This window comes from Paramormyrops kingsleyae, chromosome 4 (assembly GCF_048594095.1).
Source record: "Paramormyrops kingsleyae isolate MSU_618 chromosome 4, PKINGS_0.4, whole genome shotgun sequence".
Classification (NCBI taxonomy): domain Eukaryota; kingdom Metazoa; phylum Chordata; class Actinopteri; order Osteoglossiformes; family Mormyridae; genus Paramormyrops; species Paramormyrops kingsleyae.
Genome location: NC_132800.1, coordinates 21323024 through 21341847, shown reverse-complemented (window position 1 = coordinate 21341847; position 18824 = coordinate 21323024). Strand labels below are relative to the sequence as shown.

General features: G+C 48.4%; 1 protein-coding gene across 1 annotated transcript in view; it reads left to right on the top strand.

Annotated features, from left to right (window-relative positions):
- The window catches only part of ptprn2 (protein tyrosine phosphatase receptor type N2), a 132236-nt gene that overhangs the window by 39561 nt on the left and 73851 nt on the right, over positions 1–18824 (top strand). The gene's annotated exons all lie outside the window — the stretch shown is intronic.

Below are 18824 nucleotides of genomic sequence, written 5' to 3'. Positions count from 1 at the left end.
TGAGAAATCCGTCAAAAACAAGAACCGCCTTTTTTCCTATAGTGCAAAAGTTTTGGAGTCGGAAGTCTGTCTGTCGCTCTTCCAGTTTCTGCTCATTATGTTTTCCTGCGTAAATCTGCAGAAGGTCGTGTGTCTGGGTTCATTTCGCTGCATTATCACAAGAAACGTGAAAGATATGTTACACTAGCTAATAAGTAACAATCCCCCCATTCACTGCTGAAACTGTGAGACAGGAAGCTAATATCTTCACACCCTCTGAGATCTGAATGGGCAGGAACGTGGGCACCCCCCACCCCGTGCTGCACTGCTACACGGACTCAATTCGCAGGTTCCCAGACTGCTGCCTGGCGGGCGTGCCTGCACTGGCCGCGCCGTGACTGGTGCACGCCGGGCATCCGGGGCACAATCTGCCCCTCTGATTCTGCATGGAGGGCTAACGGGGGAGACCGCATCAGTATCATGGCGTGGGACCGGATCGTCCCCTCTGCGGAGGTCCGACCTGTCATATGATCATTCTGGGGGTCTTTAGTGCGGTGGCACCCAGCTATTAAAGGATAGCAGTTCCCGCTAGGTCCGAACCGCGAGTGAGTCTGGAGAAAGTGCCGATCCAAAGAGAGCCTGGTGCATTTTCAGGGCTGAAAAATAAACCCTTTAGGCCATTTGTGGTCTGTATACCTCTTTAGGCCATTTGTGGTCTGTGTACCTCTTTAGGCCATTTGTGGTCTGTATGCCTCTTTAGGCCATTTGTGGTCTGTATACCTCTCCAGGGTCGGGGACAATGTTCAGTGACCCCAGGTTCTGCATCAGTTCAGAATTTTCAAACACGTAACTCTGGTGCCTTAATATCTGATGATGAACTTCTGGCTGGACAGCTCGAAAGCAGCCAGGGACTGGGGGTTTTATAATGAGCCGTGCCCTTTGACCCGGAAATGATTCATCTCAGACATCATATCCATACACTTTTGCTTGGGGCATGATAAATAACTGAAAGGGTTCCTTTGTTTGGCCCAAGGAACCACAAATACCAGCAGGGAATTGAGATGTGATGTTTCATAACTTATTATGAAATTATTATTATGAAACCCAGTGAAGTTTCCAGGCTATTTGGGATATTTTGGTCCTTCCCTCTGCCATCATGTTTCTCCGTTCGGTTTTGGGAAACGCCGCTCGGGACAGTGACAAACGGCCTCGCTGCTGTCCTCTGACACGTCACACGTTATGTGTTAGAGCCTGGCTCTGCGCTGCAGGTGGCTGACGACGTCTGCAGATAATGTATGAGGCTCCTTTAAAGTTTAACATTTCCGTCCCAAAAACCCGCACTGCCCCTCCACGGAGAAGGTCCCCCCCCCCCCCCCCCCCGGTATAGCCATACGTTCCCCGTCTATCCATCTTGAAACCTATTAGACTCTGCCAAACACTTTACCTCAATTACAGATGACTAGATGTGTATATATATTTTTTAACCCTTCTTGTTGTTAGACATCATACTCAGATTTCGTATTTGCTTCTAGTTTCATTGCATAATTGCAATACCGTACATTTGCGATAATTTACTCATTTACTAAGAATGACTCTATCCATATGTAGGGTATTTCATATATTGTGATAAATATGCCAAAGGCAGGGAAATCTTTGGGACTGTGAAGAGCAACGATTGGTGCTGTACCTTTAAGACAGAGCTGGCTCCGCCCACTCTTGGCTGAACTGCGACTGGCTGGTCAGCGTGATAGCAAGGCCCCGCCCTACCCGTCAGCGGTTTCTTAATAAACAGGCAAACATTTATTTATCTATCTATCTATCTATCTAAAATTGATTTGATTTTTTTTTAAAGGCATTTGTGGAATCGGAAGCCAGCTGAGCACTGGTGGTGTACCAGGGTGCGCTGAGGTATAAATAAACGTGCTAATGGTACGTTAAGAGGGTGTCGCTGGCCGCGTCCCGTTGAATCCTGCAGGATTCGCCCCCTTCCTGGCGGGTTGGCCCGCCGGCACCTCCTCTTGGATCTCTCCCGCGCTATTTCCAGACACATTACACCGTGTCTTTGCCGGCATTAGAAACAAATAAATAAATAAAGGAACAGTTTTACTCGTTCGCTTATCCCGCGTTCTCGGCGGGAAGAGTTTGGTACGGATTCATCCGTCTAATGAGACCACCTGTGCATTTTGGATAGAGGCGAGATGTTTCCGTCCAATAGGACAAAAGCACTTATGGTGTAGTAAATAATCGTGTCTTCTAATTGTTTAAGACGACAAAAAGGCCCCTTTTGATTCTGCGTCCTTGCTGAACCCTGCTTACGGACGTACATGCGCTTGCGGTCCCTCAGCTCACGCCGGCCATCTGATCTGAAATCAGAGGGCACCAGCGCAGTGTGATCTGGGCCGCGGTGCCAGGATAAAGTCCTGTCCCTCATAATGTTCAAGGACGTTTTATGTATGGTGCACGCCAGCGGCTCCCTGCCCAGCACCCGGCCACAGGAAGCCCTTAATCCCTTTATAAAGGTACATTATTAGCCGCGACGTGGCCCGTAAAGTCCTCTCTGTCCGCATTCTCCCTCGCTGCGTGTCTCACGCTGATATTCGTCCTTTTGCCTTTGCCCCCGTCCCGTTAAGAAGACGGGTAGCGCTCCCGACGATCCCCCTCCGCCCCGGCTGCCGTTAGCCACTCGTCCGGCGAGTGGTCGCTGTGAGCCTCGCGGCAGTTCGGGGAAGCGCAAACTCCGGAACCAGAGCTGGGTAAAAGGCCAAATCCAGGACCCCAGGGCGTCCTGCCCAGCCCCCGCTGTCATTAGTTGAAGTCCATTCCGCGTAGCTATTTTTCACTCTACGGCTCTGTGAAGGCCTCATTCGCGCTGGCGGGTCTCTGTGAAGGCCTCATTCGCGCTGGCGGGTCTCTGTGAAGGCCTCATTCGCGCTGGCGGGTCTCTGTGAAGGCCTCATTCGCGCTGGCGGCTCTCTGTGAAGGCCTCATTCGCGCTGGCGGGTCTCTGTGAAGGCCTCATTCGCGCTGGCGGGTCTCTGTGAAGGCCTCATTCGCGCTGGCGGCTCTCTGTGAAGGCCTCATTCGCGCTGGCGGGTCTCTGTGAAGACCTCATTCGCGCTGGCGGGTCTCTGTGAAGGCCTCATTCACGCTGGCGGGTCTCTGTGAAGGCCTCATTCGCACTGGCGAACACACATCAGTTACCTTAATTAAGGGCCGCATTTCATCAGTTTACAGTGCCTTTAAAAAGTTTTCATCCCCTTGGGGATGATTTACCCTTTTATTGATTTTATAAATCAACCACGATCATCATAAATTGGCTTTTTTGACAAAAAAAAAATACAAAAAAAACCTTTAATGTCAAAGTGAAAACTGATTTCTACAAAATAATGACAATTAAATAAAAATAGGTAACATAAAATAAGTGATTGCATAAATATTCACCCCCTTCAAGTCAGTATTCAGTTGATGCACCTTTGGCTGCAATCACAGCACAGAGTCTGTGTGGATGGGTCTCAATCAGGCTTGCACATCTGGACACTGCAATTTTACTCTATTCTTCCTTGCAAAACTGTTCAAGCTCTGTCAGGTTGTGTGGGGAATCGGGTGTGAACAGCCCTTTTCAAGTCCAGCCACAAATTCTGTCGGATTGAGGTCTGGGCTTTGACTCGGCCACTCCAGAACATCCACCTTGCTGTCTTCAAACCATTTCTGTGTAGCTTTAGCTGTATGCTTCGGGTCATTGTCTTGCTGGGAAATTAATCTTCTCCCAAGCCGTAGTTCTCTTGCAGATGGAATCAAATTGTCCTCCAGGATTTCCCTATATTTTGCTGCATTTATTTTACCTCCTACCTTTACACGCCTTCCAGGGCCTGCATCTCCACAGCAAGATGCTTCCACCACGGTGCTTCACAGTAGGGATGGTGTGTTTGTGGTGATGTGCAGTGTTTCATGTCCGCCAAACATAGCGTCTTGTCTGATGGCCAAAAAGGTCCATTTTGGTCTCATCAGACCAAAGAACTTTCTTCCACTTGACCATGGAGTCTCTAACCTGCCTTTTGGCAAACTCTAGTCGACATTTAATATGAGTTTTGTCCAACAGTGTCTTTCTCATTTCCACTCTCCCATAAAGCTTGGACCGGCTTGAAGCTGAAGAACCCGGGCAACAGATGTTGCATGCAGAGTCTCTCCCACCTCAGCTGCTGAAGCTTGTAACTCCTTCAGAGTAGTCATAGGTGTCCTGGTGGCCTCTCTCACTAGTCTCCTACTTGCACGGTCACTCAGTTTGTGAGGACGGCCCGGTCTAGGCAGATTTACACATGTGCCATATTCCTTCCATTTTTTCATGATGGATTTAACTGAACTCCAGGGGATGTTCAGTGCCTTAGAACTTTTTGGTATCCATCCCCTGACTTATACTTCTCAATAACCTTTTCTCTTAACCAGGGAATGGATCTTCCAGACACAGGTGTCTTTATCCTACAATCACTCGAGACACAGTCCCTGCACTCAGGTGATCTCCATTCCCCTAATTGTGAGAGCTAGCACAAGTTGGCTGGACCTCTGTTGAATTAGGTCAGTCGCTTTAAAGGGGGTGAATATTCATGCAATCACTTATTTTATGTTACGTATTTTTATTTAATTGTCATTATTTTGTAGAAATCAATTTTCACTTTGACTTTTTGTCAAAAAAGCCAAATTATGTTGATCATGATTGATTTATAAAATCAATAAATGGGTTTTCAGGCACTGTAATTCATCTTTCCGCGGATATGTTTGTGTTGGTTCTGGCAGGGGGGGTATAGTTTCCCGCCACGATGGTGCCGGTCTGGTGCTCTGAATGCCCCCCATGTCCAGGATGGTGAGAGCACCCCCGCTGCCTCCCCCCTTCCCTGAGGCAGTGGACCCCCATGGGGCGGCTGAGAGGCGCTTCTGCTGTATCATCTTTCACCCCCGACAGCTGTTGGGGTCTCCGTTCTGGTGTGGGGGTGTGAGGTCGATTTCTGCAGACAGATGAAAAATGGGGGGGGGGTGTAATGCCGCCTGTCCTGTCGTGGCATGGGGGGGATCCCCCCCCCCGTAATCTTCTGTTTCCTACTGAAGATCCAGGACGGAGGGGAGTGCGCCCCCGGTCCCCTCATGTCACCACCAGTGCTGTGGGGCCCTTTGTCAGGGGACTGCAGATGGGCGGGGGGGTGATGCACCCCATTGTCGCCTTTTCCCAGCTTTTGGGGTAGGGTGGGGGGGGGGGGGGGCAGGCGGTCATTGTGGAGACAAAAGGTCACGTCCAGCGGTGCTCGGGCGTGAGAATGCGGGGGTGTGAATGCTGGGGGCGGCATGAGGGCAGCTCCGGACGAGAGCCCCCCCCCCCCCCCATTCTGATCCATTCACTCCGTTCCTGTCTGATTGCTCTCCATCCCCATTATCTCTCTGAATGTGAATCTGAGAGCCCAGCCAGCACCGCCTCTATTAACCTCAGAGCTGAAACTCACAATCTTGGACCTTGTGGGCCACCGTCCTGCAGGTTTTAGAAAATATATTCAGATTAGGGTCCGACTGCTCCTTAAAACACAGAGTGAGGGTATACAGACTTGGCACGATGTTGTTACTATTAAGATTAAGAGCTGGTGGTGAGAGACAAGCCAAGTTTCATGCTAGGATGATGTAGAAGAATGAATTCATACAGGGTTAGGGTTAGGCTATTTCTGTGGGACTTACCTGTAGATGTGTGTATGTGATGGAGTACAGTGTTTGTGGATGTGTGTGAGTCGGTCATGTATACATTACAAATATCCCCACAATGTGATAACCTGTTATTTTGACCTTGTGGGGACATTTTTTGGTCCCCGCAAGGGCAAACTTAATTTAATAAAAATCTGTGACTGCAATCAAAAAACTAAAACTGCCAGAAGTCTTGTATTTTGTTTGGTTACTTATGGTGTATGTGATGTATTATACCTATATATAGTATAGGTGTGTGAGATGCAGTGCAGTGTGTATGTGACTGTGCAGTGCATAATGTGTGTTTGCTTGATGCAGTGTGGTATGTTCATGATGGTGTGTGTGTGACGCAGTGAGGTGTGCACTGTGTGTGTGTGTGAGAGAGAGAGAGAAACAGTGTGTATGGAACTGTGTGTGTGGTACAGTGCAGTGTGTATGTGACTGTGCAGTGCATAATGTGTGTTTGCTTGATGCAGTGTGGTATGTTCATGATGGTGTGTGTGTGACGCAGTGAGGTGTGCACTTTGTGTGTGTGTGTGTGAGAGAGAGAGAGAAACATAGTGTGTATGGAACTGTGTGTGTGGTACAGTGCAGTGTGTATGTGACTGTGCAGTGCATAATGTGTGTTTGCTTGATGCAGTGTGGTATGTTCATGATGGTGTGTGTGTGACGCAGTGAGGTGTGCACTTTGTGTGTGTGTGTGTGAGAGAGAGAGAGAAACATAGTGTGTATGGAACTGTGTGTGTGGTGCAGTGCAGTGTGTATGTGACTGTGCAGTGCATAATGTGTGTTTGCTTGATGCAGTGTGTTATGTTCATGATGGTGTATGTGTGACGCAGTGAGGTGTGCACTGTGTGTGTGTGTGTGTGAGAGAGAGAGAGAGAAACACAGTGTGTATGGAACTGTGTGTGTGGTGCAGTGCAGTGTGTATGTGACTGTGCAGTGCATAATGTGTGTTTGCTTGATGCAGTGTGGTATGTTCATGATGGTGTATGTGTGACGCAGTGAGGTATGCACTGTGTGTGTGTGTGTGTGCGTGAGAGAGAGAGAGAGAGAGAGAGAGAGAAACACAGTGTGTATGGAACTGTGTGTATGGTGCTTTGCAGTGTGTATGTAACTGTGCAGTGTATTATGTGTAACGGAGTGCAGTGTGTGGGGTTGTGCGTGTATGAATGGGAGCCACGGGCTGCGTTTTCCCAGTTATGATGAGTACAGCCATCTCTCTTTCATTCGGAAGTGAACCAAACGACACTCGGGGACGGCAGCCTCGTCGCCATGGCGAGCGGCGGCCCCGGCTCTCATTTCCGAAAGTACGATCTCCCCTCCGGCTGAGCAGATCAGCACGGCTCTCAAGTGATGACAGCGGTGACCTTCACTTCTGCAAACACTTGTCAAGATGCCACATGTAATTACTGGCCTCTTTAGGATGCAGTAATGGGCTCTATCCAGTGCTGGTTTCCGTGGCGATGAGAGGGGTCGGGGGGGGTACCCATCCAGGGGTCGCTGGAGATCGTCTGGTTTCGGTCTGCTGTGATGAAACACGCCCAGGTAGAATACTGATGAAATCTGTTACGTTGGCCTTTAACTCACTGACTGTGAAACTGCGAAATTCTGCATTCCTTGGCCTTTGGGCTTACAGTGACGCTTACGGGCATATTTACGTAAATCGAGCTATGAGTAAGAGTTACTCAAAAAGCACAAAGAGGACGAGTCGATGTAATCTTGCACCTCCGTACGCGTTTATGTCAAATGGTAAGGAACCCGCAGTATCCGACTTTGGGAGACCGGAAGATTAGTCATTGGTCAGTAGTCATGGCGACCTCCGTGGCCAACGAGCGTCATTTTTAAGATCAAAGAAATATTTTTAGTCCAGGAATTACGGCGGATAAAGGAGGAAAAGCAATCATCTTTGCTGGATAATGACACAGAGCTCATGGATCTTGTGAAACAGGGGCACGGTGGACAGACTCACACACACTGATAAACAGCAGACCAAAAATAATACCTAACTATTGCAGGGATTTGATGTTGGATCCTGAGCGTGTGGTGCAGAATCGCTTTTTAGAGCAATTTAGGGGCTGCGTGTGTGTTTTCTCAGTCTGGTTGCGGAGGAGGGCTGTCAGGACGCACTCCAAGGAATCAACAGGCACTTACAGTGTGAGCTTGGCTGAAGTTAGCGAAGTGAAGTGACGTAACAGGTTACGAGGCCAAGCCCCTGCTACAGTCTGATCTGAGCTTCTCTGCTGCTCAGGTCCAGGACTTCTGATGGACCTGCATCTGAAATCTTTCTGATAGTATGACTAGTAACTATTAAAAATCGTGTTTATAAGTACGGACATTATGCTAGTCTGTTAAGATGGAGGGCTAACTTATGTCAATAAGTGCTAGTCTTTTAGGTCAAATTAATAACAATGATAATAGTAAAAATGAGTTGTACGTCACTTTCGACTTTTGATAAAGGAGCACTTGGGTGAAACAAGAGTTTAAAAGTTCGTCTCCATCTAGCATTTGTGTCCCAGAAGACAGGGTGTCCAACTCTGTCCTCTTGGGCAGCTCGTAAGAAGCCCCCCCCACACACACACATTTCCAGGACCAGTATAGGCGGTACAGAAGACTGGATTGGCATTCGGCTGCTTAATTTGCTGAGGAATTAGGATTTACACTTGGACAGTTAATTAAAAATCCCCTTTGGCGTTAAAGGTAATCCATTACCTCTGGTTTGGAGACAGTGATTAAGGGAGCTTGCCTTCATGTCAGGGCAATACTGTCTGTTTATTCTACCGGATTCTTTTCTTTCATTAGTTTTTGTCAACACTGAATGTAGACTCAGTCATTTTTCTAAATGAAGGAAGCTGATGTGTATATTTAAACATCACGTCGGGTGCGGAGCAGCGTGCTCGTGTGCGTGAACACGTGTGGGCTGGCGGTCACGGGACACGGGAAATGCATCACTTACAAACGAGGGAGGAGTTGACCGCGGAAGGATCTGGAAGGTCGGAGCCACCAGTATCGTGGAATTCTCTCCAACACTGGGTCTGACCACATGGGTGTAATATACAATCACATGTAATGGAGGATTTGTCGGTGGACCTGCGTCAGAACTTCCGGAAAGCCATATCTGGCGCCGTAAACAGTATTTGTCTGTCTGACGCGCCGAGTCCGTCATCCGTGCCACTCACCTCGCAAAATGGCCACCACGCCGTAAATGGATTATTCACAGAATTACCAGCCAGGTTGTCATGGGAGTTTGGAGTCTCATGGAAGAATCTGGGCATTTCCTGAGTTCAGGATGAAGGTCCCATGCTCAGCTAAGTGTGTGTGAGTTTGCTGTGTGTGCGCGTCTCAGTTTTATCATCAGAAGGCATTAGTAGTGTCTGTTAAGTTAAATATGGTTTATGGGTTTGACTTGTAACAGCTCAGCTGTGATCGACTGCAGGATTACTGAATCATCTCCATCCTCATTTGAACTTATTTTCATCTGTTCAACCTGCCGTGATCGATGGTGCCTGCGTTTTGAGAGCGGGTTCAATCAATGCATATCAGACCTGCTTAAGACAGATCAGCCTCCCCATTAGGCTGGACAGGTTTATCTCAGGGTGCCCTGTCCATTCTAAAGCGGGTGACAAGGTGAGGCCATCGATTTACATCTCGCTAGCTTGACTCATGCCTATAGAACGTTCTGGCAGTTCTTCCATAGTTCCAAACTACTCGCCTGGCCTGTATAGAGACGAGTCAATCCGGTTCAGTCTTTCCCACGTTGTCTTGAGACGTCTGTCTCTTTTCCCACAGTCCCGTCTGGATTTGCCGGTGGAGCGCAGCGGTTGGCTAAACGCATTGAACGGCCAGACGCATTGATTGGCTAAGCTCGTCGATTGGTCTGACACTTCGATTGACCCGCCTCACCGCGGACGCCGATCACAGTTGCGTGCATCTGGATGTAGCGCGACGGTAACAGGCTCTGCGTCTCCGCTTTAATTTCCGATATTTCAACCCACATCAAGAGCAGACATTTAATCAAACGGTGCTAAGTAAACTGTTTTGGTTTCGCTTTGTGGTATTCGGGAAATTTGATATACACAAACTGTTATTTAGACATGTAACGTCTAAACTCAACAGAGGCCGGTTTTGGCGGCTAGAGCCCTATCAGGAACAGACGGGCTTCTAGGCGCGGAAGTGGCCAGCTGGACGGCTGCGGGGAATCCGCCGCCTGGAAACGGCCGGACCCAGCCACTGGGCGCAGTTCCTCCGTAGCTCTCAACAGCTTGATGTCTCCAGAATGCCAATGGCCCCGCAGAGGAGGGGATAGACGGAAAGATAGCGAGGGAATAAGCCTTTCCCAGCCTCCTCGGCGAGGCCTGGGCGGGGCGGAGGAAACATGCGAGGTGCCTCCAGGCATTTCCTGCACTGATCGCAGCCGGGTCAACATGTAATCACTTTTTAAAATGCGTTAGCGGGGTATCTAATGAAAAAGAGTGAGGGTGTTTAGTCATCTGAAGTCACGGCACAGAAGAAGGGCTCTTTTGTCTTTTTGGTCCGAGTTTTAAGGAAACGTGGGTATGTAGAGCCGTGTTTAATTAGAACGGAACGAGCTGCGAAAGGAAATTAAACTGCGAAAGTGCTTTACGGGAGCGGCGTGGCGAGGAGACGTCGGGGAAACAGAGGAGAAGAGAAGAGAAAACACCGGGAGCGGCAATGTGCAATTAGTGCCGGCAATTTGTCATCAAAACAGCCCAGCGCCGGAAAGCCACTCTCAAACCGCTAATTCCATTTTCAGCTCAGATGGAACACGGAGACGGGTCCGTTTGTGGATTTGGGGACTGGCGGGCAGGTGGGAATGTCGGCGTAAAGCCGTCCCGGGTCTCTGTGTCCGCTGCGGTGTGTCAGGAGGTCCTGGCGGAAGTAGAGGAGCGGAGAGGAGAGACCCCCTCGCGCTATTCAGCGGCCAGAAATCGCGCGGTGCCTCAGCAAAACGTGGGTTAAGTTTCCCTCTCCGGTCCACTTAACCTGGGACCTGCAGAACCTGCAGCGATTTAGTGTAGCGTTACTATGCAGCTAGGCAAATTTATGAAGACATTTCTGCACACTGTACCTGTATTACCAATATCTTTTTAGTAATTGTTACCATTATTATTATTATTAGGGTTAGGATACTGTGCCTGTGATCAGAAGGTTGCTGGTTCAAATCCCATGGCTGGCAGAGTGATATCACCTTAACCCTCACTAGCCCCAGGGATACTGTCTCAAAATGTATGTCACTTTAGATCTCATAAATAAAAAAAATATCTGGTATCCTCACACTTCCAGGGCAGGGGGTTTAATTCCTGCCGCCCTCTCCGTTTTGGTGTGGGATTTATATCTCCCTCCATACGTTTCTCCCATTTGCACCAGTTTCCTCTCACAGTCCAACATGAATGGGGGTCCTTATTCTCCGCAGTGCATGTGAGTGTGTGTCCTGTAATGGGTCGGCAGGGTCGAGTCACCAGCCTTGTGACCTATTGCTCCCCTGGATCCTTGACTTGAGTACGCAGTTGATGAACATATGGATGAGGATTCAGGGATTCAAAGGCTTGAATCCATTTGCACAAGTACAATGAAATGCTTGTGTACCTCCCTGCAGACTTAACATATATAACAATGAGGAAGAATGAATAGCAATAGCAGAATAGTGAACAATAACATACAATATTCATGCAAAATACATACAAGTAGGACAAGGTGCTGAGGTTTAAAGTAGGTAATAATATGGCTTAAGCTTGTGTGATGCACAGCAATCGTCATGGGCTCACGACACACTCAGTACACACTTCTGGGTGACGATGTCACGAATTAGTAAAGGAATTTCATGCTTTCTGATTCGCGATTCACGAATGTGGCTGAAAATACGTCTGAGCGCTACGCGAGGCTTTGGGTGTCAGATGACGGGGGTGCTGACGTCCCTAAATCACTCTGAAAAAGTGTCCGGGAAACTTTGCCACTTGATTTCTGTAGTGCGCGTCGTTCCCTTTTTAACACACATCCCACGGCCGATGAGTCACCGGCGAACGCGAAGGCGGCAAGGTCCGCAAAAAGTGCTCCGCGGTCTGCCACGTAGGCGTGCGACGGCAAGGGAGATGCCGTCAGCGCCGGGCGGCAGGTGGTGGATGAGCTGCGGGTCTCGCCAGAAGGTTGCTGGTTCGAATCCCATGGGTGATGAATGGGAGACAGAAGATTTTGGCAGTGCTTTTACTAAATATCTAGACAGATATAGGGTTTGTGCTTCCTGTAAAGTTGTGACAGTGCGTGAAAGAGAACCTAGATGGGGATGTGTTCCAGAGAGCGGAGATTTATTGGGGCGGGCGATCATCAGAGTCAAAACGATCTGAGTCAAAACCAAAATGGGCAAAAAGTATCCAAAAAAATTGGCCAGTAGTCAGAAAACAGGCAGGGGTAGGGCCATTAGTGATCAGATGATCAAAGGACAAGGCAGACTCCGGGTCTGATTCGATCAAACATCCATCGGCTCAACTGTTTCTACAGTCATAGCAGGTAGATGGCTAATTCCGAACCGCCGTCCCTGCTATGAATGTGATCTGAACCAGTGCCAGCAGTGCTAATGCTCATGGGAGCTAAACAAAAATGTACTGAGGGCAGAAGGAAAAATTATTGGTTCAGAGAGATAACCAATTAGATTGTAGAAGAGGTGGGTTCAAGCAGCTAGAGGAGGCAGGACCGACCAATCAGAGGTCTTGGTCCCACCTACTGTAGTTGCTTCGACCCACCTCCTCTTTAATCTGCTTGGGTATCTCTCTGAACCAATAATTTATCCTTACGCCCTCAGAACATTTTTGTGTAAGTAAAGCTCCCACAAGCACTGCTAACAATAAAGTAGCCATTATGGCTAACCTTGTCTGTCCTTTTATGGTTTTATGCTACCAGTCTAAGATTAAAGATTCGTGCTTCTCTGTTGTCGTTTAAGATCTGGAATCACTCTCACTGCTCTCATCTAAGCTCATTGCCAAGTGTCCGGTGTGTTTGTAAGCCTCATTAGTGCAGTACACAGCCTTAGCAAGACTTCCTTGCACTTACAGAATGATGTTTTTCTTACCAAATCACGGATCTCCAACCAGTTCTAAAATATGGTAGCTTGTTAATAATTAGCTGCTGTTAGATTTGTTTGGTTTAAGATCAGTTGAACCCTTGAGTACATATATGCTAATATTAGCTAGTGCTGTAGGCGTTCGACAATAAATACTTGTCCTCTTCAGTAAAAACCTGTGCAAAATATTAATTTATTCCATTTGCTGTTTTCTTTTCATGTCTCAGTCTTCCATCAGCTTTATCTCATTGTTTGTCCGCTTCCACTCTCGACTAGAAAAAAAATATATATTTTAATGTTGTTTTTACCTTCCGCAGCAAAGTAAATTTCCCTCCTTTGATATTCTAATATGCACAAGTTCCTTTTTTGCCTGTAATTTAGACAAACAGCCCACTAAAATCTGTCTGGGAAAAAAAGGTAGCAGGTCCTGTGTAGCCTATTTGCCCAGGAGATGATTTCATGGAAAACAGCCCCGTTGGGTTTGATTGACATGTCTGTGCTCCAGTCAGCCTTGTAGAAAGGAGGTACCCCCCAGAGATTCAATGGCTTCTGGATCAGAGGTGGAAAGTTCAGGTCCAGAAAGTACAAATCCAGACCGAGATTTTGTTCCTGCCAATCAGTTGTGTATAAAGAGTCAAAGTGACAGCATGCTAAAGTGGTTGGTTATAACAAAACCTTGGGCTGGATTTGTACTTTCCGGACCTGAACTTAGCTTAGCTTATTCTGGGAGTAAGTATGAGGAGTCAATGAAGGTACTCTCCCCCTCCCCCCCAGGTGCAGACAGACTCAATGGGTGAGGAGAACCTATAGTATTCTTGGCGGGCTCCCAGATGCATCTGGGATCCAGACCAGTCCAGACGTTAGCAGCAGGGTTGTGGTAGGAGGTGAGAAGGAGCTGCTCACATTCAGCTCTCCGAGAGCCTCGGTCCACATGAAACAGCCTTAAAAGGCAGAGCAGCCCGTTGCCGTTTGATGAGCCGAGAGTGAGAGACAAAGACTGGCGGGCAGCTTCAAAGCAGCCAGCTGACATTTACGGCCTCCCCAGCTTCAAAGTCGCGCCTTACTCTGCCTCCACTTTCAGTATAATTAATATGTTTTTTTTTCCTCCCCCCTTCCCAGTGGGCCCGGCTGGATTAGAGCGCGGATTAGAATTTGCTTGCGAGTTCACGGCACATTCTCTGCAAATAAATAAATAATGGATTCCTGGCTTTCAAAAGTGCCGTCCTTCAGATCCGACCCTTAAAAAACAGGCTTATTCAGACGGAACAAAAAGCACGAGCTGCGTTTGTGCAGGTTGGCTTGGCTGTGAAGGGTTCGTATCTGACGATCCCTGTATGCCTGTTTAGCTGGGGTTTCATTTAAAAGGATGCTGGGAACTGGCATATAGATCATATAGATTACGGTTTATTAATGCTGTGACTGGTAATTATTTTATTTCATGATCATCACGTGGCGCCCAAAGGCCTTTTAAAATAAAGAAAAATTGCTAAGGTTTTCGTCCTCAAACAATAGGGACAAGGAGCTGAAATTTTGATCTGAAGAATGTGGGTTTGAGTTCCAGAATGGAATTCTCTGCTGTATGTTTGAATCATTTATTAAATTCAATGTCCATTTATATTTACTGTGAATGGCCTGTATGTGCAATTTCCAAATGATTCAAATAAAAAACAAGATTTCATTTATTTTACCAAAAATCTGAGCTCGGATCCCGTATTGAGAGATTCCTCTGGGATCAATGTTCTCCCATGAAGTACATCCACTGAAAACATTCACAGGTCTTTTTTTAACAAAACGTCTCATTATTTTTATTACCTAGTGGGTCAGAGATCCTTGACAGGCTGGTGGCCACAGCCTGACTGGGGTGACAAATTCACGCTGGCCGTTTCAGTCTGTTTTTCTCAGCGGAGAGGTGCATTTAATTACATCCCAATGTTTTCCGCAGAGCGCGATCTGAGTTTTGATACGACCCACCTGTGTGCCTGGCTGCAGCCGAAACAGACACAGACAGTGATGTTAGCAGTCTAATCTATACTGAGGCCAAGCAGGAGGCTCACACTTAACTTGTGACCAACTTGTGTGTGTGTGTGTGTCTGTGTCTGTGTCTGTGTTTAGCCAGGTGCCAAAACTTTGCTGTACATCAGGAGTCTGTACTGCCACAGTGTTTCAGTGGGTTATGCTGTTGCTTCACGGCTCCGGAGTTAGGGGTTCAAATTCTTTCCTGGCCCTATGTGGCTGGGTGGAGCCAGTGGAGCCACTGATTTCCTTCTGCACTTAAGTGAAGTGGTATCTCTGAATAGCCCCTAGTGTGTGTCCTGTAATGCACTGGCATCCCGTCCAGGGTATCCCCCTGCCCTGTGCCCCGTGATGGACTGGCATCCCATCCAGGGTGTTCCCCCTGTCCTGTGATAGACTGGCATCCCATCCAGGGTGTCCCCCTGCCCTGTGCCCCGTGATGGACTGGCATCCCATCCAGGGTGTTCCCCCTGTCCTGTGATAGACTGGCATCCCATCCAGGGTGTCCCCCTGCCCTGTGCCCCGTGATGGACTGGCATCCCGTCCAGGGTGTCCCCCTATGCTTCTTGGACTCCAAAGGCCCCTGTAAAGGGTTAGCGGTTGAAAGGTGAACACCTGATTCCATCCATCCATTTTCTATGCGGGGATGTGGAGCTTAGGGTGCACAATAACCCAGGACAGAGCACCATCCCATGACAGCTCACACCTTTTATTCTAATTTTATTTATTACTGTTATTTTTTTTTTTACCTGGTCTGTGATGTTCTCCTGTACAGATACGTGCCCCTACCGGCCTTTGGACCCAAGTTCTCTGCCAGCTCTCGTAAAAAGACATGGACACGTTACCTTCACTGTCCATTCAGAGTTGCTGCCCTTTCGTTTAAGAACCAATTGCAGAAGGGGGCAGGAACGCGGTCTGATGCTTTGACGTCTCGACGGTGCCGCAGTTACGAGAAGCGACAGAGAGCGGTTTCCCAGGGAGCCGCAAGCTTCCGGCGACAGGAACGACATGCCTGCACCGCCTCTCAGACCATTACCTGCACGACCCGCCGTTGCCGGGGCGACTGTCGCCCAGGGGAGCCCGAACACTGTTAGGGTAATAATTACTTCATCAAAGGCAGAAAGAGCTGAGGTTCGGCGGGGGGAGAAAGCCCAGCGGCTCCCCGCTGAGGTCGTCGATGGTCGGGGGCCAGGTGCTTCCAGGCTGAATCCCATCCTTAGAAACGTTCTTCATCGCACTGAAAGGCATAACTGATACACAACAGGGTTTGGTCCTTCTGATTTTGGGGACGTTGCAGGTACTACCAAAGTGTCCCTAGTGCTGGCTACATATTTTGTGCTCCCGTTCCCAGAGACGCACGCGTGAGAGGCTGCGGGTGAGCTTGCCAGACTGGGCAGTGGGGTCGGCCCTGAATTACGGCCAGAGACAAACGCTGATCTCCGTGAAAAGTCAAACACCAGAGCCAAACGCTTTTAATCAAGGTTACTGAAATCAGGAGGACGAAGTCAGAGTCCCATACAGCCTGTGCTAATTCTGACCTGTGCTGTCAGACGCAGCTTCAGAACCAGACTTAGGATGCACGTGGAGCCCAAATCCCAGACACACTCTCTCCTCTTGATATTTTACTATTTTTAAACCTGCTTCAGTCTTTTGATGTATACATTTTAAGCAGTTTAATTTTAGCTTCAGGTGCAGTGCTTGGTGCTGATTTTAATACTCATTTGAATGCGATGCCACTGTGTCTCCTTCCCGGCATCTCTGTGTCTGTCTGTGACAGGGCCTCTTTCCAGGGCATAAAGCCGGTCGCGTTGCCGTCTTTGGCGTCCCCCAGATTCCCATTTTAAACGCAGCTCTTAACTTGCTAGTGGGGGACCTTCCAATATCCTTTTTATGCTCAGAAATGCCGAACGCGACGTGTCCAGCTGGGTACGTTCTGGTCTGGACACCTTGTCGTCTGAAAGTGACATCTAAGCGAGCCGTTTCGTCACTGGCACAGAGGATTATTTCCGTGACTAATTCAGCCCACAGGTAATCGCCGCACCCGGTTTCCTCAAACTCCGCTGTGCTGTCCCCCGAACCGGCAGTTTTCTTATACAGATCTGCCTGTGAACGCTTGTGTTGTCAACGTGACGCACAACACTGGGCTTTCGCGCAGGTTTCATGCACCTTAAAATCGGAAAACTGGAACCCTCCACAGAAGCACTGGAAAGACAACATTTTGTATTTGCGGTTTAATGCAATTTATCGTTTCTGACAATCGCCGTCACCTTGTGTGGCAGGGGTGGCCGATCTTATCCAGAGAGGTCCGCTGAGTAACGCGGATTGTCACTGCGACTCCCTAATTAGATTACTAATTAGAGGACTGATTGGCAGAAGAGTCCTCACACCTGGGTTTGAACAGCGGAACATAAAGGTTACGCCAAAAACCTGCGTACACACCGGCCCTTTGCGGATACGATTGCCCACCCATGTTGTTTGAATAAACGGTTGTGGAATCTAGATAGACGGGAGAATGTATAGACTTCTTATGGTACTTTTAATTCTGTTACAGTCATTTATGGTGTGCTTGTTCAGATTTCGTGATTATTACCGATTTACCAAGTTGCCGACCATGTTCTGTTAGACCAGGGTTCTCCGATTCTGGCCCTCGATTCCAAATCCAGCCCTTGTTTTCAGTTCTCCGAGGTAGTTAGTTTAATGATTACTGATTCTGATTGGTCAGAGGCTTCACACCTGACTGACAGGTAAAGGAAGGCTGGAAAACCAGCAGTGCTCGGACCTTCGAGGACCGTGATCTGAATAACCCTGTGTTAGACTGTATATTGACACCCTGAAACCCTGTACCTCTGTGGACAGCCTTCGCTCCGTCCCACCGGCGCAATGCGCCCCCCAACCATGTGAGAAACACGCGACTGCGGTTCTGTTCTGAGTCATTTCCTTTGGGGGGGGGCAGGGGGGCGGGATGAGAAACGCGTTACGTAAGGTGTCAAGTGAGGACCTCTATGCTCTCGCTGTACTTCACTCAGAAAAGGCTATTAGACATGTTTTGTACGGTGTTGCATGCTTCTTAGTTGAGTATCTGAGTTTCCATTGATATTTATACATAGTCACATCTAAACGATTCTATATATTTTTGTTTAGTGTTTGTTTCAGTTTCGTTTGTAAGGTTGCATCTGATTGGATGTCCTTCCTCATGGGTATGGTTGTCAGGGCGAGGAGGCGTGTGAGGATCGTGAAGTTAAGAGCTATGTCACGTCCTGTCAGAGTCACTCATGGTAAAGGAGTATTAGGAGAGATGCCAGACCAAACCTACCCTCCAGATATTGGGCGGCAATGATATAAGACTGTCAGAGCCAGGTAATTACAGCGATGACAATGGCAATGACGTTACGTCAGACTGCGCCAAAGAATGGCAGTGACAACCCACTTCCGTACCGCACCCAGAAAAACCTTATGGACAGACACGCCAGAAGGGATGCCGATATAGTTTTGGAAGACAGGACCTTCGGGTTGGAAGGCAGTCAGCACGCTGTGGCGGGAGAGCTGAGGATTCTTTGGAGTTTGGCTGGTGTTCATGATGAGCTTGGATGGAAGCCTGTTGGACGTCCAACCGCTGACTTTGCCACAACGGAGAAGAAGACCTGAAGCTGCCAAGAATGAATAGCTCTTGGAACGCAGGATGTACAGAGAGAGCATGATCCAAGGAAATCTGGATGTGGTAAACGGATCACTTACAAGTCGACAGCTTCGCAGACTTAAATGGACTGGGCTAGGATGCATTTCAGTCAGGCAGATACACCAGACAGACCGCTCAAGCAATGGACAACGGAGAGGACATGTTATGACAGGTCTCTTCAAATCTGGACCTCGATTCCGTATCCAGGCCGTGTTTTCTGTTCTCCCATGTAGTTAGTTTAATAATTACTGATTCTGATTGGTCAGAGGCTTCACACCTGGCTCACAGGTAGAGGAAGGCTGGGAAATCAGCAGTGCTCAGGCCTTGAGGACTGTGACTTGAATAGCCCTGCATTATGGCTTT